The sequence below is a fragment of the Rhineura floridana genome, chromosome 2 (genome assembly GCF_030035675.1).
Source record: "Rhineura floridana isolate rRhiFlo1 chromosome 2, rRhiFlo1.hap2, whole genome shotgun sequence".
In the NCBI taxonomy this organism is placed as follows: Eukaryota; Metazoa; Chordata; class Lepidosauria; order Squamata; family Rhineuridae; genus Rhineura; species Rhineura floridana.
This window is the reverse complement of record NC_084481.1, coordinates 51,311,702-51,339,055: the sequence shown is the minus strand read 5'-3', so window position 1 is coordinate 51,339,055 and position 27,354 is coordinate 51,311,702. Positions and strand designations below refer to the sequence as shown.

Below are 27,354 nucleotides of genomic sequence, written 5' to 3'. Positions count from 1 at the left end.
AGGATACCATAGTCAATGGCATCAAAAGCCACTGAGAGATCAAGTAAAAATAACAGGGTTGCATTCCGCTTTTCCTATTCCTGATAAAGGTCATCCATCAACTTCCCTAACGAGTATTTGTGACAGGGCGGTACTTATCACAAACCAATGGACCCTGGGTGGGCTTTTTAGGAGCGGTCAGATCACTACCTCTTTCAAGGCAGCTGGGACCACTCCCTCCTGCAAAGACACATTGACCACACCCTGGATCCATTCAGTCATACCCCCTCAGCAAGCTTTAATAAGCCAAGAAGGGCAAGGGTTGAGAGGACACATTGCTGGCCACATCATCCATAGGACACGTTGCTGACTGTGTTGTCACAAGCACCTTGTCCATATCATTAGGTCGCCTTAACTGAAACTGATCCCAAGAAGCTGCAGCAGACGTTGCAATGGACACCTCACTGTGGACCATAGTAGATGTGGATGGGGCATCAAGATTGCTACGGAGGTGATCAACTTTACCTTCGAAGTGCCTTGCAAACAATTAACAGTGGGCTTCCGAAGGGTCTCAAACTCAGTTTCCTGAAGTTAGCAGACCCAGACAATATGAAAAAACTCCACTGGACAGCTACTTGAGGATGCCATTGAGGCAGTGAGGCGGGCCTTCTTTGCTGCCCTCACTGCAAAATAGGTATGGTTATGTTGTTTTACTTGTGCCTGATCAGCCTCAGAGCATGTTTTTCACCACTTACCCTCTAGCCATTGTCCAGATCATTTCATTGCCCTAAGTTCACTGGGGTACCAAGGTGCAAATCAGGGTCCACAATGCTGGAGAGGGTACTCAGGGGCAACCATATCAACAGTCCAATGTGTCTCATTGTTCCACAGCATGGCACTGGCTGCAACAGGGTCACCTGCTCTATCTAATGGAAACTCCCCCAGGACATTCAGGAATCCAGTGGATTCTATTAGTCTCCAAGGGCGGACCATCTTAATCTCTCCAACACTCCTGCAGCAGAGGATCGGAGCTGTAAATCCAAACTTCACCAGAAAGTGGTCTGACCATGACAACAGGGTGACAACCCCCCCATCTCCAGAACACTCCTTCCTACATCTGGACCAGTGACAACTTGAGACAACCCCATGGTTGTCATGAAGACCATGAAGTCCTGAGCTAGAACACTAGAGGCAGCCTCAACATGGATACTGAAATTATCCAGGACTATCATTCTGGACTCCTCCAACACCATAGCCAACATGGCCTCCACCAGCTCAGTCAGAGAAGCTGCTGAGCAGTAGGGTGGGTGATACACCAGCAACAACCCTAATTTACTGTCTCTTTGGCCCCAACACCAGGTGCAGGCCCTCACAGGCCCTCTGGTTACAGATGTGGAAGTTCTGTGGACCATAGCAACCCCTCCCCCACCATCTCTGCAGTCTCTGGTAGTGTTGCACTGAGCATCCAGGTGGGCAAAGCTGGGTCAGATCAACTTCTCCCAGCTCACCCACCTATGGATGAGTGTGGTCTTATTGTGTACCAATCTGGCATTAAATAGTAACATTCACAGGCCTGTGGGCACAGCAGATGAGCAATGAGGAACCCATCCAAGGGAGGAGTTGGAGCAAGGAACAAGGCATACATAGCCTTGCCGTCATCTTCCATAGTAGCTTATCACCTCCCCATGGTTATACCTACCTCTACCCATGATCACTTAAATTGGGTAGCATCACCCATGTACCTCCTTCCCAAGACTCCTCCTAAATGCAACAATAGCCCACCAACAAAACCTACTAGAACCAGTCATTCTAGTATGCCTTTGAGAGAATTCAGAACAGTGTTACTAGGTCTGCTCATTTGCTTATATCATCATCAGGTTTCAAAGAGGGGTCTCATTTCCAACCCAGTCACCAAAGGCCAAAGGTCAACCACATCAAATAGTCTTGTGGCATATAAAATACTTATTTATTGTGGCAGGAGCTCTTGTGGGCCAGAGTCTACTCCATCAGGTACCATGAGGCTCTTTGTTTTTGTTTTTTGCAGAAACAGCAATGTGGCTACCCTTCTGTGAAGAACAAGAAGTTATATAGTACAGTAGGCTTTAGTTAGCAAGTGGTTAAACTTTTGCCATTGCTTGAAAATTGTCTGAAACTCAGTACCACTTTCTTTCTCAAAGTTCACTTGCAAGGTCTTTTGTTTCTCTGCCTGCTGTGTATTTTATCTGAAACTATGAACAGGCAAAGATAACCCCTTTCAGGCTGTGTTATATGGATCATTCCTAAAAAAAACCTTTTTTTTTCTGAGACAGCTCTTACACTCTTAGAGAACCTGTTAGATTTTCAGTCACCCTGAAGTGTCAGGAATCCCCAATGCTGACCCCTGCAGGCTGACGAGGAATCCTTTGGCACATCACTGTACCCACAGCTCAACAGCATCCAAATTGCACCATCAGCAGAGTAAGAGACTAGGTTAGTTGGGAAGGTGAGTGAGATGATAGGGAAGCATGGTGTGTTGCCACAGCAACAGAGGCAGTTCCTCACCAACTAGAAGGCTGGGCATGTCAGGAACTATGGTCAGCCCCTGAGCTCTCTAGCAGCCCATAGAGGTGAGAGTCGGGGGGGGGGAAGGAATGATCAAACCCCCTCCTTTCTCATGTCTGAGGCCACAACTGGAAGCAAGCCATGGGGGAAGGCAAGTTAGCTTTCCCACAGAAAGAACACCAGATTTTCTGTATATAACCAGTACAGGGTATAGCTAGGTATCTGCTGTGGTGCAAGCCTAAATAATACAACAGAGCATTCATGGCAACAATAGCTCAGTGTGGTCTGCACCAGGGATGAAGAACCTCTGGCCCTCTAGATGTTACTGGACTTGCACTTCCGGTGGTTCCTCACGCCCCTGAGATTTGGTTAGCCTTTGCTAAGGACCAGGCCTTTAGTGTGGCAGGCTCTGCCCTATGGAACTCCCTACCAGTAGAGGTTTGGCAGGAACGAACCCTTCTTTCAGACATCTTTTGAAAACTACATTGTTTAGACAGGCCTTTGCAGCATTAATTTTCTTTTTTAAAACAATTAATATTTATTGATATTGACGTTTTTAATAATGTTTTTATGGATGCTTTTTGCTTATTTTATTTTTAAATGTTGTGCACCACTCTGACTTTTTTAATGACCATTGATTGGGGCTGATGGGAGCTGGAATTCAACAGGAGGGCCACAGGTTTCCCACTCATGGTCTACATTGACTGGAGGTGGCTCACCAGAGTTTAGGCCTTTTCCGGCCTTACCTGGAAGTGTCGGTGAAAGAGCCAAGACCTTCTGCATTTAAACCTTGTGGCCCACCACTGAGCTCTGACCCTTCCCCTTATATAAGTGTGCCTGGCACCCTACCACTGCTTATGCTCAGTAGAACACAAAGTTGTGTGAACCTCCTTGTATGTAGCATTTCCTCCATTTTGTACTACTGACCCTAAGCATGGAAGAGAGGATAGATACCTTTTATACACTCCTAAGAAGCATCACTAAGAAATAGCACTCTTGAGAAATGATAACACTCAAGATGACAACATCAGCCACCATTATGAGACAAGCCCTCTAGGCAAAACACATGACCTACTTGCCTGCCTCTGAGCAGCTATATTCTCCAAGGCTGCCAAGGTTTTCAGAACTGAGTTTACAACTCAGGTACATTTTCAGGGGAATTTATCGATGGATTAGTGCAACAGAAATAAAGAATCAGCTCGAAAAAGAACAGAGTGCAACCCACACTTATTCAGGAGACAGAGTACTTTTAGGAAGTCTTAGGATGGGACTAATGGCAGCATAGATCAATCAGTCAGCTCTTCTTTTTTAATTATGACTGTATAAACCCATTTTATTCTGAAATAGATCATTACTGGAAGCAGCTCTCCAAGGTATCAGACTTTCCTAGACCTTTTCCCAAGACCTGAAATTATTAGTCAGCCAACCACATATGCCACCCTGGGCTCCTGCTGAGAGGAAGGGCAGGATATAAATCAAATAATGAACTCTGTAGGTAGTTGGGCATTGCCCCAAAAAGCTGGGGCACTATCCATTGACATGTACCTAGGCAGAAGAAGTGAAAAAATATTAAGTCAAATTAGGATCCTCTGCATGTTGGCTCTGCATCTGCAGTGTGGATCATGCTGCTGATATGTACAGACACAGTGGCCAACTCTTATGTTCAGGGCCATTTCCAGGTGGGGCATGGCACAATTTGATCAGCTGACCATCACTGTATTTTGTGTAGTGAATTCCACCATTCAGCTATGTGCTGTGTGAAGAAGCCCTTCCTTCTGTTCATCTGAATCTCCCTGTCCTCCTGAAGCTTAACCTTGGTCTCTAGTATTATAAGAAAAGAAGCAAAACATCTCCATTTCTGCTTTCTGGACCATGCATAACTTCATAAACCACTACCATTTCCCCCCTTACTTGCCAATTTTGCCATTTGTGCTTACATTTGAACCAGTGCAAAGTATCTCTCAGTGGACATATCTTAGTATTAGACAACTTAATATAGTCCTAGAAATCTCAGGCTAACCTCTGTGTAAGAATATGAGAAGTTCCCTGATGAATTAATTAATTAAAATCATCATCATCATCATCATCAGACCAAAGATCTGATCTAAGCCAGCATCCTGTTTCCCACTGTGGCCAGCCAGATGCCTATGGGAAGCTCAAGAGTGGGACATGGAGGCAACCTACCTTCCCAACCATCTGCTCCCGCTACTGGTACATGCCCTGGTCTCCTCTCACCTAGACTACTGTAATGCACTCTACATGGGGTTACCCTTGAAAACGGTCCGGAAACTGCAACTGGTACAGAATGCGGCGGCTCGCCTGATTAAAGGCAGCGGCTGGCGAGATCACATTACTCCAGTTTTAAAGAAGTTACACTGGTTACCAGTTATTTTCCGGGCCCAATCCAAGATGTTGGTTTTGACCTTTAAAACCCTATATGGTTTCGGCCCAGTCTATCTGAAAGAGCGCCTCCAGCATAATCAGTGATGCCGCTCAACAAGATCAGCCTCAAAAGACCTTCTCTCCATCCCACCAGTTAAAACAGCTAGACCGGTGAGGACTAGGGAGAGGGCTTTTTCCATTGTGGCCCCCACTCTGTGGAATTCCCTCCCAAATGATCTCCGCCATTCCCCCTCTATGATGAGCTTCCACTGGGCCTTGAAAACCTGGCTCTTCGGACAGGCTTTTGGGGTGGGTTGTTTTATTATTGTTGTTGAGATTTTTAATGTTCTAATATAATTATATGTTTTTATTCTGTACATCGCCCAGAGTGGCTGGACACTAGCCAGATGGGAGACTAATAAATCTAATAAAATGAATAAATAAATAAATTGACCTCTTCTACACTTGTTCCCCAGCAACTGTATTCAGGGGCCTACTGCCTCTGTCACTGGAGGTAATATACAGCTGCTATGTTATCATAATTAGGGTTGTACAATTGGTACAGTTTGGGCTGTACCAATGATGTGTGTTTCTAGTGCTTTTTCCTGTAATGCAGCACCCTGGGTGTTACAAGACAAGCACCATCAGTAACTCTAAATAAATCAGCATGAGGTTAAGGGAGGGTAGGGAGACAAGATAAAAATAAGAAATGGGGGGAGAGAGAAATGAGGAAAACAAGAAGGAACAAGATCTTGGTGTTGCCTTTCTTTCCAGTGCTGTTTCTTTTATCATGCATGTCCCATATGACAGTTCCATTATTTCTACAGTAGAAAAAACCATTGCTCTCACAGAGGTACAGATTATGTGTTAAACACAAACAGGCCAGTCCAGTTGAAAAGGACATATTGAGGTCCTCTCACACATTTCAGAAAGTGTCTAAAGATATGGCACATATTCCACAAGTAAATAACCTTCTAGACTAAGGATAGCCAACTTGGTGCTCTAGATGCTGTTGGCGTTTCATCTCCCATCAACCCCAGTCAGCATAGCCAATGGTCAGGGATGATGGGAGTTGTACTCCAACAACACATGGAAGCTAGCCCCTGTACTAGACATTGACCAGCCCTGTACTATGGTGACAAAAGGCTTCAAAAGTTTGTAATGGAGAAATGGCAGTCTCTTAATACAGTCAGTCTTGATTACATAAAGTAAAATAAAATTGAAACAATAATGATTACTATTGTAGCTCAGTAGCAGAGCACACATGTGGGCTGCAGAAGGTCCCGGGCTCAAACTCTGGTACTATAGGAATGGCTGCTACCAGTCACAGCAGGCAATATCAACTTATATGGACCAGTGGTCTGAGTCAGTAGTGAGGTTTACACATTGAAAGAATGTGTTGCATAGACAAGCCCCACTGAGTGCTACCACCATGCTCTCCCAACATCCATGCATTCAAGCTACATCAGAAGGTGTTTTACTTTTGTGCCAATGAACATGAATGGAGAGCTCCACATAAGGAAGGATCCCATCTGCATCATAAATTTAAAGCAGCATTATCCCACTTTAAACAGTTGTGGCATCCCACAAAGACTCATGGGAACCGTAGTTTGTGAAGGGTGCTGAGAGGAGACCTCTATTCCTCTCACAGAGCTACAGTTCCCAGACTACTTTAACAATCAATCCCTCTTCCTAGGAAACTCTGGGAATGGTAACTCTGTAAGAGGCATAGGGGTCTTCTAACAACTAGTAGTATAATAAAGAACTTTAGATGTATGGTGCAGATGTGGTCCCGGTATAAATCAGCTTCCTGTATTCCCAAATACAAAGCATTCTGATTCTTTATTGAACTGATCAGTCAACTTCCTGCCAAAGAAGCATCTATATGCACTGTGACTCAGAATAAAAAAATATGCATGTTTACTCAGAAGTAACCTTCCACTGTGTTCAAGAAAGCATGGATAGGCTTGTAGTCTGAGAATAGCAAAAGAAGCCCCACATTTAAAAATATGACATGTAATGAACTAATCATCAACAAGCATCTTGAAAATCATTCTCAATGTACAGAAGGTCTCCTTTGCCATACCATATTAAAGCAAAGGATCTGGAAGTCTGCGCAAAAGTAACTAAGTTACATGGTCAGAGGGCCAAATTGTGCATCCGGAAGAGACAGACATTTCCACACTTAGTTGGCTACAATATTTTTGTTTTTTCCCCATGGACACATTTTGGTTCCAGGTTTTTTGTTTGTTTTTAGTGAATTGAGGGGGTGGACAGGAATACTGGGATTCAGAACCTAACACACTTTTTGGAAGGCAAAATGCGGAAAACTCGAAGATCAGGGACTAGGATTCATGCACATGGAAGAGTATCTATCATCCTGTTGTCTTCACCCATGCTTTGGGAGACAACAGCCAGTCTTTAAAGGGTGGCTCTTTGTATTGCTTTGCCATGACTCCCATTTATGGGGATGGGGATGGAGCTACTGGTTGACTCTGCCAATCTGCATGGGATCTTTTTCTAACAAATGTATATCCCATGGGGAAGACAGAACAGTGGATCTGTTTCCATTTTTTTGCATCTGGTGGGATCCCATAGTGCTTTTCTAGAACATGGCATTGTTAGGAAGAGAGATTAGGCAGACATTTCTCTTGCTATAATAATCAATCTGGAATTTTGTGCGAGTAAATACTATTATGAAGGACTGAATTTGCAAAGCAAAAATTTTAACTCTTCAGCAACTACAGCTCCAGGTTGTCTTAACACCAACAGCTTCAAATGAAGTGAGTATAATTATTTGCATACCCTGTGATTTATACTAAAGTGAAAGAGTGTCTTTAGTTTTCAAATTAGATAAATGGCTGGGGAAGGTTGTCAGAATAAAGCATTAATGATCATTGTCATTACAAAACATCTCCAGAAAGCAATAAATGCAGCTAGCAACAAAGGGACTGACACACAAATTGAGGGTTGTTATTGTATACAAAAGTAGGGTTTTCTACTTAATATCAAAACTTTTACCAGCTGGGCCTTTTCCTTTCCTCTGAAATATTTATCATTCAATAGTGTATGCTCAGTAAACAAGGTTGCAACATATTGTGAAATATTCTGGTGTATCCTGTCTTTTCTCTTTACCCAGTGCTGCAAAGGCTACACCAAGAAAGGTTGGATTTCATCACCGGCTTAGTGAAGAGTCCCAGCTTCAGAGATTTCAGAAGATTTTGCCAATGCCCACACACCCATGAGGACTAGAAACTTGCTTAAAAAATCGAAGCCAAGACGCTCAGAAAACATGCAAGATTATATTCTTCACCTTTTGTGTGCTCCTGAGGAATGACAGTGTAACCACAGCCTTACCTAAGACTGGTAGTAATAAGAATCAGCTGATGTGTGGTTCACTGTAGTACCTTTTTTTGCCTTGCATTCATAGGGTTCTTATTGCCAAGCACAGCAACGAATAGCTACCATCACTGCAGGATTACACACTCTTTTTCACACAGAAAGTGCCTTTAAGAAGCCATGTGCTAATTCACAGCTAGGAAACTTCCAGCCTGGGGGCATAATACAGCTCTCCAAGCCTCTCTGTTCAGCCCCTGTGACTCTCTCCAGGCCACACCTCTGCCCCAACCACAACCCCCACTGACTCTGCTTTGCACCTCCCTTGACTGGCTTTGTCTGGCTGGAATGTGTACTTGAATACTGAGAGTGTCTCTTTCTTCCTTGGATGAAGAACACAGTGGGTTAAGATGAAGATGTCAGTGTGGGCATCAACTAGTCTTCTGTACAAATGTAAAATTTGCATTCATTACAATAACAGGCAGCAATAACATTAAACAGCCCTCTGCCTGATAAAACCAGTGATCACAAAAGAAGGCAACACCATAATATAATAGCCTAATTAAAATCCTTAAAACAATGAAAAATAACTAGTAAACAAATATGTTTCCAGCACCTGCTTAAAGGCCTGTAATGACAGAGCTTGTCAAATCCCAACTGGAACAGAGTTCCACAAAAGCAGGGCCATCCCAGAAAAACTAATGATATATAATAATAATAATAATAAAATAAAATTTTATTTCTAGGCCGCCTATCTGGCCGCATCAGCGGCCACTCTAGGCGGCGTACAAAATCAAATAAATACAACATATCAAATACACATATAACCAAAACTTTGATATAAAATTAAGCTAAAACCATCCACACTATCGCCAATAAAATTAGGCTACCCCAGGGGTCTTGTAGGCCTGCCTGAATAGCCAGGTTTTCAAGCTTGGCGAAAACTTGGCAAGGAGGGGGTATGGCGAAGATCGTAAGGGAGAGAGTTCCAGAGAGTGGGGGCCACAATTGAGAATGCCCTCTCTCTGGTCTGCACCAGCCTAGCTGTTTTAACTGGTGGGACCGAGAGAAGGTCTTGAGTGGCTGATCTCGTCAGGCGGCATATTTGTTGATGCTGGAGGTGCTCCTTCAGATAAACTGGGCCGAGACCATATAGGGCTTTAAAGGTTAATACCAACACCTTGAATTGGGCCCAGTAAACATGGTAAAATATGGAAGATCCTACCTTCATCCGGAGCTTGGCAAAGTTACTTTTTTAAACTATAACTCCCATCAGCCCCAGCCAGCATGGCCACTGGATTGGGCTGATGGGAGCTGTAGTTCAAAAAAAGTAACTTTTCCAAGCTCTGCCTTCATCCAGCTAGGGTGAACTTGATAATGTATGCATAATTGGTGTAATGCTTAAGGTGTTGGACTATGATCTGGGAGACCAGGGTTCAAATCTCTACTCAGCTATGAAGTTCACTGGGTGACCTTGGGCCAGTCACTGCCTCTCAGCCTAACCTACCTCACAGGGTTGTTGTGAGGATAAAATGGAGAGGGGGAGAACCATGTACACCATCTTGAGCTCCTTGGAGGAAAGGTGGGATATAAATAAATAAATAAATAAATATCTCTTTTGTCCCATTGACTGTATAACCCTCATCAGATAAACAAGCTCTCAAGCACTGCCAAGTTGGTCTATAACAATACTGTGCTTCACAAAGTCATTTACCTAATCTGGCCGGTATAATGTGATGCCCTCCAGATGCTGTGGACTCCAACTCCAATCAGCCCCAGCTAGAGCGGCCAAGAGCCAGGGATGATGGGAGTTGCAATCCAAAACATCTGGAGGGCACCACATTGGCTACTCCTACTGTAGAAGATCATAATAATTAGCCACCACTTTCTGGACCTTAATAGGGCTGCTATGGACTTCAGTGCTCTGAAGTAGCTTGATTAGGATCTGGATAAACAGCATATTTTCTTTCACCCATCCACTGCAAATGCTGATAGAAAAGCTCTCCTCTTGTTTAGAACAAGAACAAAGCAATATTTATTGCGAGACTTCCCTCCCCCCATCGAATCCTGATGGTTTTTCACTGTTCCTCTTCTGTATAAAGAGAATGAGGCCCTGACAAGAGGATGGATGTTGTCAGAGGTGATGTTTCAGTGCTCTTAAGAGTGTCAGCATGATTTATTGTATGAGGAGATGCATATAATGGAGTGAACGTAACTTGTTTTCACACTCTATGATCAGGCAAAGATTTAAAGGGAAACTATAACAAAACAAATGCCTCCAATTTGGGTCCAAGAGGGTTTTGTTGAAACAATGAGATATTGGCCATTTAAAAATATAGATAGCATCAGGGAGGGTGAGGACAGGTTAAACAGCATTGCTGGGGATTACGAGCGGGAAGAGCACTGTCGTGCTCAGGTCCTGCTTGCAGGCTTCCCATTAGCATCTGGTTGGCCACTGTGACAACAGAATGTTGGACTAGATCGGCCTTTGGCCTGAGCCAGCAAGGCTGCTCTTACGTTCATATGTCCTCTTCTGCCCATCATATAGTACAAAGATAAAAATGGTAAACAGCAGTGGCAAAATAGCTTGGTCACACATACCCTGGTATTATAGCTTGCTGGCAATAAAATACACGAACAGCTTCTCAGCATTGAAACCCAGTGTTTCAAGCTCACTTGTTTTCCAAAGCATATTTCCAAATCTAAACAGGCCTTTCCAGGTCTCAGTTTGAAACAGAATACAGTGACTATTCAGCAGTTTTAAGTTAAACAGGGCTGGCTCCAGGTTTTGGGGGGCAGGGGTGTGTGTCAAAGTGCCCTCCATGGGCCTCCCAGGCAAGCTTCTCTGGTAGTGGCAATGTGGGACAGCAACAGCGCTGTGATGAAAATGGTGATAATTTCCCACAATGCCCCTGGAAGGAGGCTACTTTAAGGCACTGTGGGAAATTAAGATGGCAGCTCTCCAATCCAGCCACCCAGTGCTGATTGGAGGGTCTAGGGCAGACATTAGTAGTGGGCCCTGCTGTCTGAGGCTACCACAGGCTGTCACTGGGCCTGAAGTCCAGATGTTGTTGGATTACAACCCCATTATCCCTCACTATTGGCCAAGCTGGCTGGGGCTGATGGGAGTTGTAGTCCAATAGCATCTAGAAGGCCATCAGTTCCCCATCCCTTCTCCCCCCTGCTCACTACAGACTTTTGTTCTCTGGTTTCCACTGAGCCCTGAATCATTTGCAGGCTAACAACAGCAGTTGATTGGTACCATCTTTTAAGCTACAAGGTTAAATCTGGCTCCCAAACATCCCAGAAAAGGCAGACCCACCAGCAAATCCAGGAGACAGTGTGCACTGAATATGGCTGCATCACAGTATCTGTTTTTAACATGCTAGATTTCTAACAGGGGAATGGTTGGTGGAGAGTGGGAAAAGAGGGGGAGAGGAGAGACAGTCTGAGATATAAATAGATGGCACTAGCAGACAAGACTGAGCAAACTCAGGCAAAATCCACTTGCTTTGTTCTACTTGCATATACTTGCTTTAAAACAGTTCATGTGTGTGGGCAGATGTGACAAGAAGAGAAATCTGGAGTGAATGACACCCTCAGAGAATACTGTTTCACTGTACTAGATTTCCAAACAAAAAGCTCACATGCAGCTTCATAGAGCAAATCCCCAGTCATTGGAACAACTGGTGGCAAGAGTGGGCAGGGATTTATAAGGGTCCAGGGCACTTAAAATCCAGGCAGCAAGGGTGGGGAACCCATGGCCCTTTAGATGCCCAACTCCCATCATTTCTGACCACTGGATATCTTGGCTGGGGCTGATGGGAGATGGAGTCCAGCAATGTCTGGAGGGCCATCCCTGGTCTACAGTATATGGAAATGAGTGAAATTCAAATGGATGGTGGGAAGCTGGCGGGGCGGCCTTAAATGGCCTTCAGCCACCCTGCCCCCTTGCCGCATCACATGACGGCACACCAGTGCGCCGTGTGCGCACACATCCCCCCAAGATGGCGGCCCAGGCATCGGCTGCAGCCGCAAACTTGCCCCTTCGCCTGGTAAGTCCCGGGCGTGGAACGGGAGTGTGAGCCTTCAGGAAGGTTTGCAGCACAGAGTTTTATGGTCAGTGCTGGGGTATGCGTGTGTAAATCCTGCCCAAATGAAATGCTTGAGTATCCTTGTGAACACAGGGAGAGCCACCAAGATGCAGCCAAAGCCAAATTTAGCAGGATACAGGGATGGTCCAAAGACCCATGATGCAGCCCTATTGCTACAACTAAAGCAAGTTTGACCATGACACTTTCTGAATCGGGGAACATTTGTGAGCTGTAAGTAAGCTACTTTGAACTTGTGGGAGGAAGAGCAGGATATAAGTGTCATGCATAAAATAAATGAGGGCAACTTGTCACCTTTTAAAGCACTCATGTGAACATCATCACATGGAACATAAGCATTACTGTACAGGATTAGACTCCACCTACCCCAGTACTTTGTCTCCAGTGGTGAACAGCCTGATTGCCCTGGGAAGGTCATAAGCAGCATGATGAGTCTAGCCACTCTTGTTGTTTTTCTCTAGCATCTTGCAGACACTAATGATGTATATTAAGTCATGCTAATTTTTATAAACTGCCCTGAATTGACCCTGAAGTATTTGCAATACATAAATATTGAATTTGCCTTTTTGATTCTAGAGCACACGAAGAGGCTCTTTTCAGTGAGCTTTTCACATTAATTTTACCCCTCCCCAATCAGTGCATGTCAAATAAAGGTTTGTGGTTGTAATGTGCATTATTTTGCAATTACTTAAACTCTATCATTTGCAATCCGAATTTGGAGGGCTCCTTCATACTACAGTTTTTCACTGGGGATGGTGACACAATGGCAGACTATGGTCTGATCACTAAGACAAGCGATTGAGGGGAGGAGGGAGTTCAGTACATGTTCCTGATGCTGTAAACTGTGGCTTTGTAGGATTAGAAGCGTTGTGCTGTGTCTGAGAGCAGCAATTAACTCTCATCTATCATTCTGTGGCTCAGTCACCCAGTTTGGAGAGATCAGTTTAGAGCTCTTTCCATGCTGCTTGGGATATTATTATGCTAAAAAATTTGGTGTCATCTTCATACTAGACTATGCCCCAGTTCAACTTTTCCTACAGATTAGTTTTGTGTCAGTTGTATTGTATAAGTTATATATACAGCTATATAGCCTAAACTCTTATCCTTGGAGGAATCTGGTGCTTGCCTCCCTTCATTGTGGATGTAGACGGGACTTTGGTTTCTAATTATGGTATAACATCAGATACTTAAGCCTTATAGGTGAAAAATGTCATCACAGGCTGCAAATGAAAATGGGTTGTATTCTGCTAAGTCCTACTTAGAGTACACCCACCAAAATTAATGAACCTAATTTAGTCATGTCTTAACTTCAGTGGGTGTACCTTGAGTAAGACTAGTATTGAATACCTCATTTGAAGTGTGCATTGCATTTACATGGTTACTTTTCCACAAGATTTGGGAACATGACTGGCTCTGACATAGAGATAGGCTTGTGCCCACATCCTACCAACAAACACAACATCTTGGGCTGGATCCAAATAAGCGAGAGCAAACAAGCAGCCACTTACAAACTATCTGCATCATATGTAGACTATAGTCTATGCAATTTAGTTCAGCATTCCCAGAACTTTACTTACCCAGATTTCCAATCCACTACAGGGTGGTTGTTGCACTGGTCTTAACTGCTTGGTTAGAAGCTGCAGAGAACTGTATCCCCATGTAACTAAGAACATAAGAACATAAGAAGAGCCTGCTGGATCAGGCCAGTGGCCCATCTAGTCCAGCATCCTGTTCTCACAGTGGCCAACCAGGTGCCTGGGGGAAGCCCGCAAGCAGGACCCGAGTGCAAGAACACTCTCCCCTCCTGAGGCTTCCAGCAACTGGTTTTCAGAAGCATGCTGCCTCTGACTAGGGTGGCAGAGCACAGCCATCATGGCTAGTAGCCATCGATAGCCCTGTCCTCCATGAATTTGTCTAATCTTCTTTTAAAGCCATCCAAGCTGGTGGCCATTACTGCATCTTGTGGGAGCAAATTCCATAGTTTAACTATGCGCTGAGTAAAGAAGTACTTCCTTTTGTCTGTCCTGAATCTTCCAACATTCAGCTTCTTTGAACGTCCATGAGTTCTAGTATTATGAGAGAGGGAGAAGAACTTTTCTCCATCCACTTTCTCAATGCCATGCATAATTTTATACACTTCTGACCCGCCTTTTCTCTAAACTAAAAAGCCCCAAATGCTGCAACCTTTCCTCGTAAGGGAGTTGCTCCATCCCCTTGATCATTCTGGTTGCCCTCTTCTGAACCTTTTCCAACTCTATAATATCCTGTTTGAGATGAGGCGACCAGAACTGTACACAGTATTCCAAATGCGGCCACACCATAGATTTATACAACGGCATTATGATATCGGCTGCTTTCTTTTCAATACCTTTCCTAATTATCCCTAACATGGAATTTGCCTTTTTCACAGCTGCCACACACTGGGTCAACATTTTCATCGTGCTGTGTGCTACCGTGACACAAGAAGTAAAGTTAAGCTTTCAAACTGCAGTCCTAAACACTTAACACATCAGTCCTATGCATGCTTCCTTTGAAGTACATTCCACTGAATTCAGTGGAATTTATTGTTAGGTAAATGTGTATAGGGCTTTCAAAAGAGTAAATCTTACTCAGCTCAGATAATGATTGTGCTTATAATGGCTATTTGATTCTTTATGATGTATCCCTATTTGAGGGACATCGCCCAGAGGTAGAGAACAATGCTTTGAATGCTGTAAACCGCCCAGAGAGCTTCAGCTATGGAGCGGTATATAAATACAATAAATAAATAAAAAAAAAATGCATAAGGTTCCAGGTTCAATCCCTGACATCTCCAAAAAGGGCCGGGAAAGACTCCTGTCTGAAACCTTGGTGAGCCACTGCCAGCCGGTGTAGACAATACTGAGCTAGATGGACCAAAGGTCTGACTTGGTATGAGACAGCTTCCTATGTTTCTGTTATACCAGTTCAACACCACATGATACCTAGTATTGGGGTCCTCATAACTTGCCGGCTCGCCTTCCACAATATGTGGCTTCTCGCCTCACTAACAAAGGCATTTCTCCTAAGGACCATAACAATCTGCAATCCAGCTGAGTTGTCGAGGCACATGAAGAGTGGGTTAGAAGAAAAGGGCAACAATGTATTACTCAGAGACACAGTCACTTTTCCTACTGTTGTGAATTGCTTTTTCCTGCTCTAATTTCTAAATTTTGGAAGAAGTTCCCTTCCCCTCCCCCCAACCAGGCTGGTACTTCTAGTTCATTTCACCACCATAGCCACATACCTTTCTTGATAATTCTGCTTTTTACTCTTAGTTTGCCTCCAGTACATTGTCAATCATTGTGAGCCCTGGTCTTTGATAATGACGCAGAACATAAGAAGAGCCTGCTGGATCAGGCCAGTGCCCATCTAGCCCAGTATTCTGTTCTCATAGTGGCCAACCAGTTGCTTATGGGAAGACCACAAGCAGGATCTGAGCACAAGCGCACTCTCCCCTCTTGCGGTTTCCAGCAACTGGTATGCAGAAGCATGCTGCCTTTGACTGTGGGGGCAGGCATAGTCATCATGGCTAGTAGCCTTGGATAGCCTTATCCTCCACGAATTTGTCGAATCCTCTTTTAAAGCCATCCAAGTTGGATTATGTTGTCTTTTTAATTGTTTCAGGCTACAATGATTCTATGCATACTTATCTTGGCGTAAGCCCCGCTGAGCATAATGGAATTTATTTCCAAGTAGATAGTTCATCAGATTACACTTTCAGCTAAGAAGTCTTACATTATTTTAGGCATGTAACCTGACTGGTATGTTAAAGGCCTTTTCAAATATGCTTTACATATAGCTCATACTTTGTCTTGTGCTTTGCATGTTTTCAAATTCATGCAAAAATGTGCTGCATCACAAAGCGATTTTCAACTATATATTTGGATGGGCTTGGGGATTTTTTTGCACAAGTAATCCGCCTTAAACATGTTTCAGATATCCTGAAAACAAAACAGTAACAAAACCCCAAACCCTTGTATGCTTATCTTCCAGCCATAATTTTATCCCTCATCATCAACTGGCAGGCAAAGGTCAGCAGTGCACACCTGAGTCACAAACAAAATAAATAACTGATCTCAGGAAATGCTTCCCTCTAATCCCCCGTTCAACCCTGCCAGGTAGAGGTGGGGAATCTTTTTCAGCCACAGGGCTGCATAGGGAACCTTCTGGGAGTGGCATGCCAGTTGTGAAGAGGGCCAGAAGCGAAAATGGTTGGGGACTAGGGATGGAAAGATTGGTCAGTTTTGGTTCTCTCAGTTTCTCAGTTTCCCAATCTTACATTTAGTTCTCCACATTTCTTCAGCAATTTACAATTTTTTAAACATCATCATGAAAATTCTGCAGCATTTTAATGTGAATTTCTCCCAGTAAACACATGCTTGTGGAGAGTTTGTAGGGAGTTTTTGACTAATGTACACATTCTTGCAAGCCATTTCTCATGATATAATGTATTTTTGCAGATTATTTTCATGAATATATTCATTTTTATGCACACTTTCCCCTAAAATATGCATTCTTGTAAACATTGGTTGGTTGGTGAATTGCATTGCAAAATTCAAAGAAGAATGAATTTTGAAGGATGGCTATATTTCTGTTTTCATATTGTTTTAGAAAGTGCAAATTTGATAAAAACAAGGAAGGGCGGGATATAAACCAAATATATAAATAAATTCAGCTTGAAATGTGATCTGAATTGAAATCCTTGCCTATCCCATGTGGGAACACAAAGATAAAAGTGGGCAGAGCAATGGATCCAATTCAATAGGCTACATTCCAGCCATGCAAATATCAGAAGTTTTTATACCTGTCTCCATCCTCTATCCAGGCAAGCAACAGGCATTATCATAGTTCAGGGACACATTCAAGGGTGCAAAGCAGGGCCAGTACTGGCTGTGCCCAGAGGGGGGGGGACAGACTCAAGGACTGCATTTGGCCCCTGAACCTGAGGTTCCAACCTCTGCTGTACACTTTAGACTGCAATATTAAACTTGGTTGGGTTTACTTCCTAATAAACAGGAATAGGATTGCACTGTTAGACTCTGAACTAGAGATGTTGGGAAGCTGCTCATAATCTTGATTGCCAATTGGACCCCTTTATGAGTTACAAAAATACTGGTTGCTATCATGTATTTGCTGGTGATCATATTTACTGTCAATAATATAGGCACCCATGTGTGTGCGTGCATTGTCATACCTACACAGGTTACTGGGTTCATAATTAAACAGTTCTTATTCTCTAATACAACTAGGTAAAACTATTAGGTACTACAGAATAGCAGATTCAACATAATCAGCTATCGGGGGGGGTGCGCCAGAGGAACTTGGCAGAAAAGAAGGCTATGCTGGAAACTGAAATGGCTTTAGGCACATGATAATGTTATTCAATGAACTTGGCTAGGAGTCACAGGAAACAAGTCCCTTGCATCCCAACAGGAAATGGCATTGTGTCCAAGTCTTAAAGAAAAGACCTATAATTGTTTCCAGTGAGCCTCCTCAGCACTGATTCTCCCCCCACAAGGATCAATTTACTTAGGACATGGTGGGGAGGACTGGCTGGTGGTAGCAGACAGCCCATGATGAACTAGGTCTGCTAGAATTCTGCCCAATTTGTATTTGGTACCAAATTTTCCATTAATTAGCTTATTCTCTATTGTTGCAGATTGATTTTATGTAGTAATTTTCTGCGGATATTTCTGAAAATGCTTTTTTTTTAAAAAAAATCTCCCTTTAAAATGTTGATATTAAGAACAATGATTTTATAGATATTTCCTTTCATTTATTTATTTTATTTATTTATTTAATTACATTTCTAGACCGCCCTATAGCAGAAAGCTCTCAGGGCGGTGTACAACAAATAAAATCACAATTAAAATATGAGCAAGTGTGGAAAAATATATATATATATAGTACAATTATAAAACATTAATAAAATTGCCATTGAGATTTACTGATATTTCCTTTCAAAATATTGATATTTCCTTCAAAATATATTAATATCAAGATTTTTTGTGAAGGGAAAAAATGGATTGGTAAAAATAGCAGCTAGCAGGCAAAGAATGAACTCGAATCAATACCGGCCTGTTAGGTTAACAGAATGCTTTCAGACCAGCACTGGCCAATGAATCCCATCCCTGCCTGGGATGAAGCTGAGGGAACAGCCAAGGATGTGTAACACAGTCTTAGAAACATAGGAAGCTGCCTTATACGAGTCAGACTACTGGTTCATCCAGCTCAATATTGTCAACACTGCCTCGCAGCAGCTCTCCAGGATTCCAGTCTGGGTACATTTCCAGGCCTACATGGAGATGTCAGGGATTGAATTTGGCGCCTTCTGCACACAAAAGCAGATGCTCTACCACAGAGCTACAGCCCTTCCCAAAGATTTTTCTTAAGATAGTATAAGACTCTTAATTTTGATTAAGTTACATTATGTAACTGATCTACATCATAAATGAAAGAAAAGCATCAGATTCACAGTGGGTAAGTCTGGACAGCATGGATGGCATATCCTGCACAATTCTGTAAGTTTAGGTAGTATTAATCCAGTAAATGCTTAGCTGTGCCCCAGTGGAATCAACAAAACTATTTTCATCATAGCTAAAAGCAAGAGTAATTTGAAGTCATGGGCTGAACTACGTTTCTGGTTTTAGAGCTCTAATGAGTTCCACCTTGATAATGAAGAGGTCATCATCAACCACATGGATTAACGATATAAAAATGGAAAATAAAGATGGAGTCACTGTGGGTATTTCCCACAAATACCGCAGAACACAGTGGAAGCTACTGTGTTTGAATACGAACAGTGAAGTTAGTATTTCCATGAGTCACACATCATTTGTGTCCAAGTGAAACGGAGAATGCAGTTGATGGAAATTGCTGTAACCTTTGCTGGCCCTTCCAGGCAGTGTTGTTCTTATGCTCTACAGATAATTGGCCAGTAGCTATTTCATGTGTTGACAAATGACACACACTAAAATGTGATGCGCGCACTCATTTAGATTAGGCTTTTTTAATGAGAGCCAAAATTAATTTCTCCCCAAAAATTCTCCTCCCCTTTCTTCTCAGATTATCTCATCTGAGATAATCAAATATCTGCTGAAATTCACTGAATATTTGGATATATGTAATTAACACCTCTATAGACTTTGATTTCAATGTTTCTTATTTGACTTTGATATTTGACTTCAGTATTTTATGTTGCCAGTATTCCATACCCACATGCAGTGGTGTTTAGTATCTGTCTCTGTTTGATTGTTGGCATGTCTCTAAAGCACACACCTTTGAGTTCTGAGATTTAAATTCACATTCAAAATGCAAATTCAGATTTAATATTTCACATTCAAAATTTAAGTGCAAAAAATGGAATTTTTGGGAAACTTTGTACTTTTAATTTTAGCTTTGAATTCAATGCACACAAAATAATTAGGAAAAACTCATGATTCCTGCATGTCAATTAGCCAACCTATTTATTGATATAAATATGCATAAAATTTGCATATGAGCTACACAGTGTTTTTTTAAAAGCATAAATCTTTTGTTTCTAGTTGACTCATGCATGTATTGGAGTAGGTATAATCTTAGAAGAGAAATTCCACTTTCTAGAAGAGGGAATGCATCTTAAGATGGTGCTCATCACCTGCAGTTCTTATACTATATGTAAGTGTGTGTGTAAGACAATAAAATATAGTATATGAAATAAAAGAAGCAATAACAGAGGATGTCTCCAAATAAAGTATATAGCCCTCTGGAAAGTAGGACCCATGGCCACTCTGCTTTGCACACAGCACAATCTTGTACATGTCTACTCAGAAGTCATTCCTACTGAGTTCAGTGGGGCTTACTTCCAGATATAGCACTGCAATCAAAATCATGTACCTGACTGCCTTAGCATTATCACTTGGAAATGGAAGCTATCCAAATGGACAATGGTAGTTTGTTATTTCTCTGTTTGTTTGACTTACAGTACAAGTTTTATGGAAATAAAGAGTAAACACTGTTTCAAATGTTTGCAAGCAGCACTGCCCTCATAGGGGAAGGGCCATAGCTCAGTGGTAGAGCATCTGCCTTGCATTCAGAAGTTCCCAGGTTCAATCCCTGCCATTTCCACATGGGCCTGAGGTTCCAACTACTGCCAGTCAGTGTGGACAATATTGAGCTAGATGGACCAATTCAGTATATGGCAGATTCCTATGTTCATACTGCTTCAGAATTACACAAGGGGCACTGAGTATTTGCATCCACTCCTGTATTAGAATCTCCCTGCACACAGGAAGCTAGCACATCATAGGATAATCTAGGCTAGAAATCTTCTCCTTGATGTGTCAGCTTTACAGGTGTGCTTTAATCTGGGGTATGCATTCTGAGGCGATGCAGTGCCCAGGAGGCTGTATATCGCATGCCTGTCTCAATGTTTGAAATGACTCTAAGTAGATATACAGTATGTGGAGGAAGACTGCTTTATGTCTTCTGGTTTTATTTTGAGAAAACCTGCATGCATGATTTTTCTCTGTATTTTATTATTATTATTATTATCAATTAATCAATTAAATTATTAAATAAATAAATAAATAAATTTATATCCCACCCTTCCTCCCAGTAGGAGCCATGGGCAGCAAATTTCTAGTTTCTGTTAGTTTCTGAAACACTAGCCTAAATATTTTTATTTAAAAACTGAATGCATCTCTTTAAATAATAATTCTTCCCCCTGCTCTGAAAAGTTGAAACCTAACAAAGCAAGTGCGTCTTTCCACACTCCTTCTGTGTTATTAACTATATTAGTTGCCTTTGGGATTTTTTCTACAACAAAAAGGAATTTGAATTCGTATGTTTCACAGGTCCAAAGAACCAATTGATGATCTATGGGCAAGCACCAGGACAAAGACAACATAATTTTTAGAAACTTTCTGCCAAAGGAAGAGAGCTTTAAACCTTATGATGCACCAGTCCTACAAAAACTCTGAAATGACGGTATATTATTAAACTGATATGCAAACACTCACAATTCTTCTCAAAAATAAGTCTATCCAAATACTGTAAAACAGTGGTTCCCAAACTTTTTCCCCCATGCATCACTTGAAAATTGCTGAAGGTCCTGGTAGACAGCTTAATTATTTTTTTCTGCCTGATGTAGCAATTGTAATGTGCTGTACAATTTGCATTCTGTAGAATGCACATTGGAAGACAATAAAAGAAAAAATAAGAAATAAAGAAGCAATATTTAATGTGAGCATGCCATGGACCACCTGAATGAAGCTCACGGACCACTGTTTGGGAAGCTCTGCTATGAAACAAGCATGTCCTTCTGTCATTCTAGAACCGGAGGAAAAATTATTTTGTATGGATAATTTGACAGCTGAGCCATTCATGATCAACTAGCTAAAGTTTCATTGCCTCAGCAGGTACCTGTTATAAAGAGTGGCCGAACACCTAGTTTTGTTTGGGGTGGTTAGGCTGAAACCATGTAACAGGGAACTGGAATGTAATAGTAAATCTGCTGAGCTGAAATCTCAGTTAGTACCATGGTGAATTTGTACTGTACCATGTTCTAGAAGTAGAAGTTAGATACTGGATTACCAACTGGTAAAGCTGCTGCTTTCAAAAATGTGTGTACATTTATGTGTACAAGAATTTGAAAAGTGGATGAACACTTGGGCTTAGATATTTTAAGAATGCCAGGTCTTATTCCCGATTTGAATAACAGCTGAATGCTACTCTGTCCCTTGGTATATAGCATTTATTTTCAATCTGCCTGCAATATGTATTGGTCTACTGTTCAGCCACACATTGCATTGTAATGCACTGTATTGTGCAAAGTAAAAAGTACACTTTAATCTTCAGCCACAGGAAACTATTTGTTTGGAATATTATTTACATCATACCTTAAATCATTCTAAACTAAATCACACCGAGGAAAACAACTGCAAGTATCAGTCAAACTGACAATCTGTGGAAAGTTTCTGAGAAATTTGGAAAGTAAATTTCCAACTACTGTCTTCAGTAATACCAGTCCACGGCTAGGAAAAGAAACCAGATGTGTCTGTTTCTAAATCCTGTCAATAAATAGTAAGAGGCAGCCAGTCTACACATCAGAAAATGTTGATGTGGAATGCAGGCGAGGGATTGCATGTTTAGATCCTCCCACACAGAAATACAGCAGGTTCAGAGAAAGGCTAGGGTAGAGTCTGATCCAGCCCTTGACATTTAGCTGCCTAAGAAAGAGCAGCAAATGGCACCCCACCCCTGCCAAGTTAAGGTGCATAGCACCCAAAGACAATTAAGTTATTTTGGCATGTGAGTCAGACAGTTCCACAAATGCCTCTTTCCTTTCCTGGGAGTAAAAAGACAATAACAATAAAATAGAATACTATATAGTAAAATAGAATACAAAGCTTGAGGCTTTGTTAGAGCAGCAACAGCTGCTGCCAATCAGAAATGAGCTCAAGGAAATGCCAATTGCTGGAGCCATGAGCAGAGCGCAAAAGAAGAATAAGGCTAAAATGGAGGAAAGGAAAAGAGAGAAAGACTACCAGCCTGAAGCAGAGCTTCTGTGTGAATAAGCTTGAGGGAAGGAGGCAAAAAATGGGTGTGTGTGTGGAGGATTCACACTGCAATTTTGAAAAAAGTCTACTCAGAGGTAAGTCCCATTGAGCTCAGTGGGACTACTCCCAGGTAAGTGGAGTTAGGCGTGCCTAAAAATGTGAGAGACTCCGTCAGGGAAGCTAGAGCTAGGAATGGACTTGGTTAATGCTAAAAAATTAAGTTTGTTTTACAAACTTAAATGGAGTACAAGCCTCTTGTGGTCTCAGACAAGGGAAAATTGCTATCCTGAGAGAAGGCAAAAGGAGGCAGGGAAGCAGAAATTTGGGGAGAGGGGGACAGCTTCTGAGGGCTCACACTGTAATTTAAAAAAATGTTTACTCAGAAGTAACTCCCACTTCCTTCGGTGGGGCTTATTAACAGGTAAGTGGAGTTACAATCACCTAAAAAAAGAGCAATCCCTGTCAGGGAAGGAGGCATGCACTTTCTAAACTGTAAGTTTGTTGGTTTACATTCACAGTGGAATTCTAACCACCCCTACTATAAAATAAATTCCATTCAGTTCAGTGGGACTTACTCCCACATAAGAAGGGTTAGGATCAGGGCTGGTGCCAGAGGGTGGCCAGGTCAAGACTGGTTGAGGGCCCCAGAGGGCCCCTGATGAGCCCCTCCTTAGGGTGGGTGGATAGCGCTCTCGTTCCTTGATCTGTGGCAGATTTGGTTCCCAACCCTGCAGCGGATCGCAGAGAGGAAGCTCCCAGACACACAAACCCTACAACAGCGCAGGCCTGTGATGCCCTCCTGCATGTCCCATCTACCTCTCCCATTGCAGTGCATGCTGGCCAAGCTGCCAAGATGGCAGCCAAGGCTTCCCTAAGGGGCTGATGCACCTGCTGCCATCTTGACAAGTGAAAATTGCTATCTTGAGAGAAGGTGGAAGGATGTACTAGTAATTTAGTAAAGGGGTAGAGAGAAAGACTAGGAATCTGTAGTGCAATCCTAACCATGCTTATTCAGAAGTAAGTTCCACTGAGTTTAATGGGGCTTACTCCTCAAGTGAAAGGGAACATTGCAACCTTTAACATTTAAATTCAATTCTTTCCTTTAAGTACTAGGTAATTTATCAATAAATATTACAAAATTTATAATAAGTGTGTTAAATGTTCAATGTGTCATCATGTGACTGTTGTTGCTTGCTACAGAGTAACACAGCTACGCTTCAGGATTGTGCCACAAATAGATTCCAAAAAGACTGCTTTAAACTTGTTCCAAACCCCTGTGGCATGTAAGAATAATAGCTGCAGTCACAACTGCAATAATAAAATAACTTAAATGGCTAAGTAACACATTGCTCAGAAAGGATAGCTATCAAAAAATAACTTGGGTAATAGTTATTTATTATTATACTTGTATACCGCCCCATAGCCAAAGCTCTCTGGGCAGTTTACAGTAACTAAAAACATATACAATTTAAAAATACATCTTTTAAAAAACAATTTAAAACCCAATTAAAAATTTAAAACAATATAAAGTTATCCCTTGTATCTTAACATAATTCCAGTTTTACTCAAAAGTAACTTTCACTGTTCAATGGAGCTTACTCCATTGTAAATGTATATAGCGTTGTAGCCTTAATTTTATTTAATGCCTTATTTCCTTTATATCTCAACTTTCCTGCAAAGAGCTCAATGTGGCATACATGGTCCTATACTCCAACAGTCTCAGAATAACCCTATGAGGTAGTTTAGGCTGAGAGAGTGACTAGCCCCAAAGTCACCCAGTGAGTTTCATGTCTGAATGAGGGTTTGAACCAGCTCTTGGTAATGTCTACCAAAATCTACCAATAGATTTCAGCCTACTTTCTGGCCACCCCTGCACTAAATCAGTATGGACACAGGACATAGCCCTACCTTACAGGGTTGTTGTAGCATTGTTCAAAGGAGTGCTTGCAAGAATGAAACTACAATAGCAGAGGTAAGACTCTTCAAAACATTGCCAAAGAAGGTATTCTCAAAAAAGCAATGTTACCTTTCTACTGTGTACACAGAAACTAAGAAAAAAATTGTTGATTTGCTCATCTCTGTGCAGCTCTTACCTTCTGACTCAAGTGTTATGCATCAAAATTAGACATGCCTGATGGTCAAACACACAATAATGGCTGCCTCCATTAGAAGCTGCTGCTAGAAGTAGCTGCATCACATGGTTTTATGGTAACATAAACCTGTCTGGTAGGAGTGTAGTACTTTAAATCAGGATGGTTAGACTTCAGGTTTTTGGTATTGATTTATTATTATTATTATTATTGTTGTTATTATTATTATTATTATTATTATTATTATTATTATTATTATTATTAAAGAAACCCAGGATCCACCAACCAGAGCAACCCACAAATTATATACACTTAAAATTTAATAATTTTTAGCCCAGGATTTGTTTTGAGTTCCATAATCAGATTGAGCTTGTACAAAAAGCCACTCCAAATTACCAACCTCCATCTTTCTTCTTTTCAGCAGTATAATGGTGGGGGGAATCATTTTCCTGTTTTCACTGTGAAACAGGAGTCAGAAATCCTCACTGATCTTCTGCAACTCACCCTGAGATATGTCAATACATTTTGATCTACTTTTTGCCCACCCTGCATTTAAAGTGCTATCCAAAAGCTAAACATTATGATATAAAACAGATACTGAGGGCCCGTCCATACGACCGTATAATCTGCAATATAATTGCTTTGTGTCCTCATTAATTCACCATTGTCCATATGACTTTGTAAGCTAGTATGGATTTTCGCATTAACAAAATCCGCATTAGAAATAACCCCGAAAAACCAATAAGCTTTCCTAAACTGATAATCAGTCACATTAATGTCCGTGGGCTCGGATGCAATGCCATGGGCTTTCCTGCAATAGGCGGTCCATGAGTGTTCCTCCGTCATATGTCAAGCCCTTTCTCCCTCCTCCACCATCTGTCCACGCCTCCTCCTCCTTTCTTACAGTTCATCCCTGCTTCTGGTAGTGAACTGAGGTACTTCCTCCTTCTGCCTTCTGTAGCTGTATCACTGTTTTTTTTTTTTTTAAACCATTTTGCGATCAAATGTAAAACCAAATGTTTAATGAATAATATTTCCACTTAAAGCTATTTTGCAATTTTACACAAACAATTCATTGAAAACATGGAGTTTAAAGGAGGAGGTTTTTAACTGAGCTTCCTTGGGCTGATAGGGGAAAGGGGGGGAGAAAGCTCTAGTACTTTAATGTGGTATTGATCTTGCAACTGATCCAGCAGGAGGCAAAGTCTCTCTTTTCCTGCCCAATAGCTGATGGGAATGGGAGGGGGAGCCAAACAGACCAAAGAGCCAAAAATTGGGGAAAGAGAGGAAGGGGAGATCAGCTTCTCTCCCTCCAGGCAGCCGTGTGTGTGTGTGTGTGTGTGTGTGTGTGTGTGTGTGTGTGTGTGTGTGTGTGTGCGTGCGAGTGTGTGTGTGTGAGTGAGAGAGAAAATGCACTGTAAGTTGTGTTCTTTTCCTCCGAGCCTGAAACTGACTAATCTGGGTTCTTTGCTAACTTGAAACTGAATGAGAGACATCTCTTGCTTTTTCCTGTGTTGGGTGATGGAGGATCTGATACAGTTTGGTAGGAGGAGCAGATCTGGTGGGTGTACTGGGCAGAAGGTAACAGCAGGAGATAGTGGGAAACAATTGAACACGGAAAGGCATTTGCCTCCCAGTTCGACAAATTCAATGGAATCATGAGTAACCAGCGGTTCCCATCCTTAGTATGCACTATGTTATATGTAACCCAGGCATTTATTTAGTTTGCAGTTTGGGGGGGGGAATAGCATTGCCCTTTTGCACATCCACAAACCTGAGCATGTGTGGGAATGAAAAAAAAGATAAAAATTTCTGCTGTCTTTTGAAAAAGGGCGCAAAGAGTTAATGACTGTTATGGACCAATCACTGAAAAGAAATGGACTTAGGGGAGCAGCCACTGAGAAAGGGAAAAAAAAAAAAGCCCACACATATGGACACTTGATAATTGGGTTTTCACAATAATCCGACCACAAACAAGACATGTATGGATCTCAAGGCCACCAACCGAATATGGAAAACATGGATTTTGTGGTTAGGTATGGATGGGCCCTCATTATCAGTTTTTGATACTGAGCTGCAAACATCTCCACTAAAAAAACATAAAAACCACAGTCCGGAGCTTTTCTGTTTCCCAAATACCAGGAAAGGCTTTCCAGGGGACAGAGTGTGTTACAGTGGGAGCAGCAGACGGGAAAGCCCAATTGACAAATAATCTTCCCCACATTTATATTTTGAGTGAAGTTCTGTGCATAACCTCAAGAAATAATCAGGTGTACCATGTTGGAAGAATCATTTCAGTTCATACTCTTTTAAGCAGCTTGTTTTGTTGCAGTCTCCTCTTCAAAGTCTTTTCCT

General features: G+C 42.0%; 1 protein-coding gene and 1 long non-coding RNA gene across 7 annotated transcripts in view; one reads left to right on the top strand and one right to left on the bottom strand.

Annotated features, from left to right (window-relative positions):
- The window catches only part of KCNH7 (potassium voltage-gated channel subfamily H member 7), a 466,148-nt gene that overhangs the window by 324,468 nt on the left and 114,326 nt on the right, over positions 1–27,354 (bottom strand). The gene's annotated exons all lie outside the window — the stretch shown is intronic.
- LOC133376464 (uncharacterized) overlaps positions 22,884–27,354 on the top strand; it is a 37,867-nt gene continuing 33,396 nt past the window's right edge. The window contains exon 1 of one of the 2 annotated variants that reach the window (XR_009760488.1): positions 22,884–23,004. This is a non-coding gene — a long non-coding RNA (uncharacterized LOC133376464). Of the gene's footprint in view, positions 23,005–23,359; positions 23,402–27,354 lie in introns of those variants that run through there. The other variant, XR_009760489.1, reaches the window with a different exon arrangement.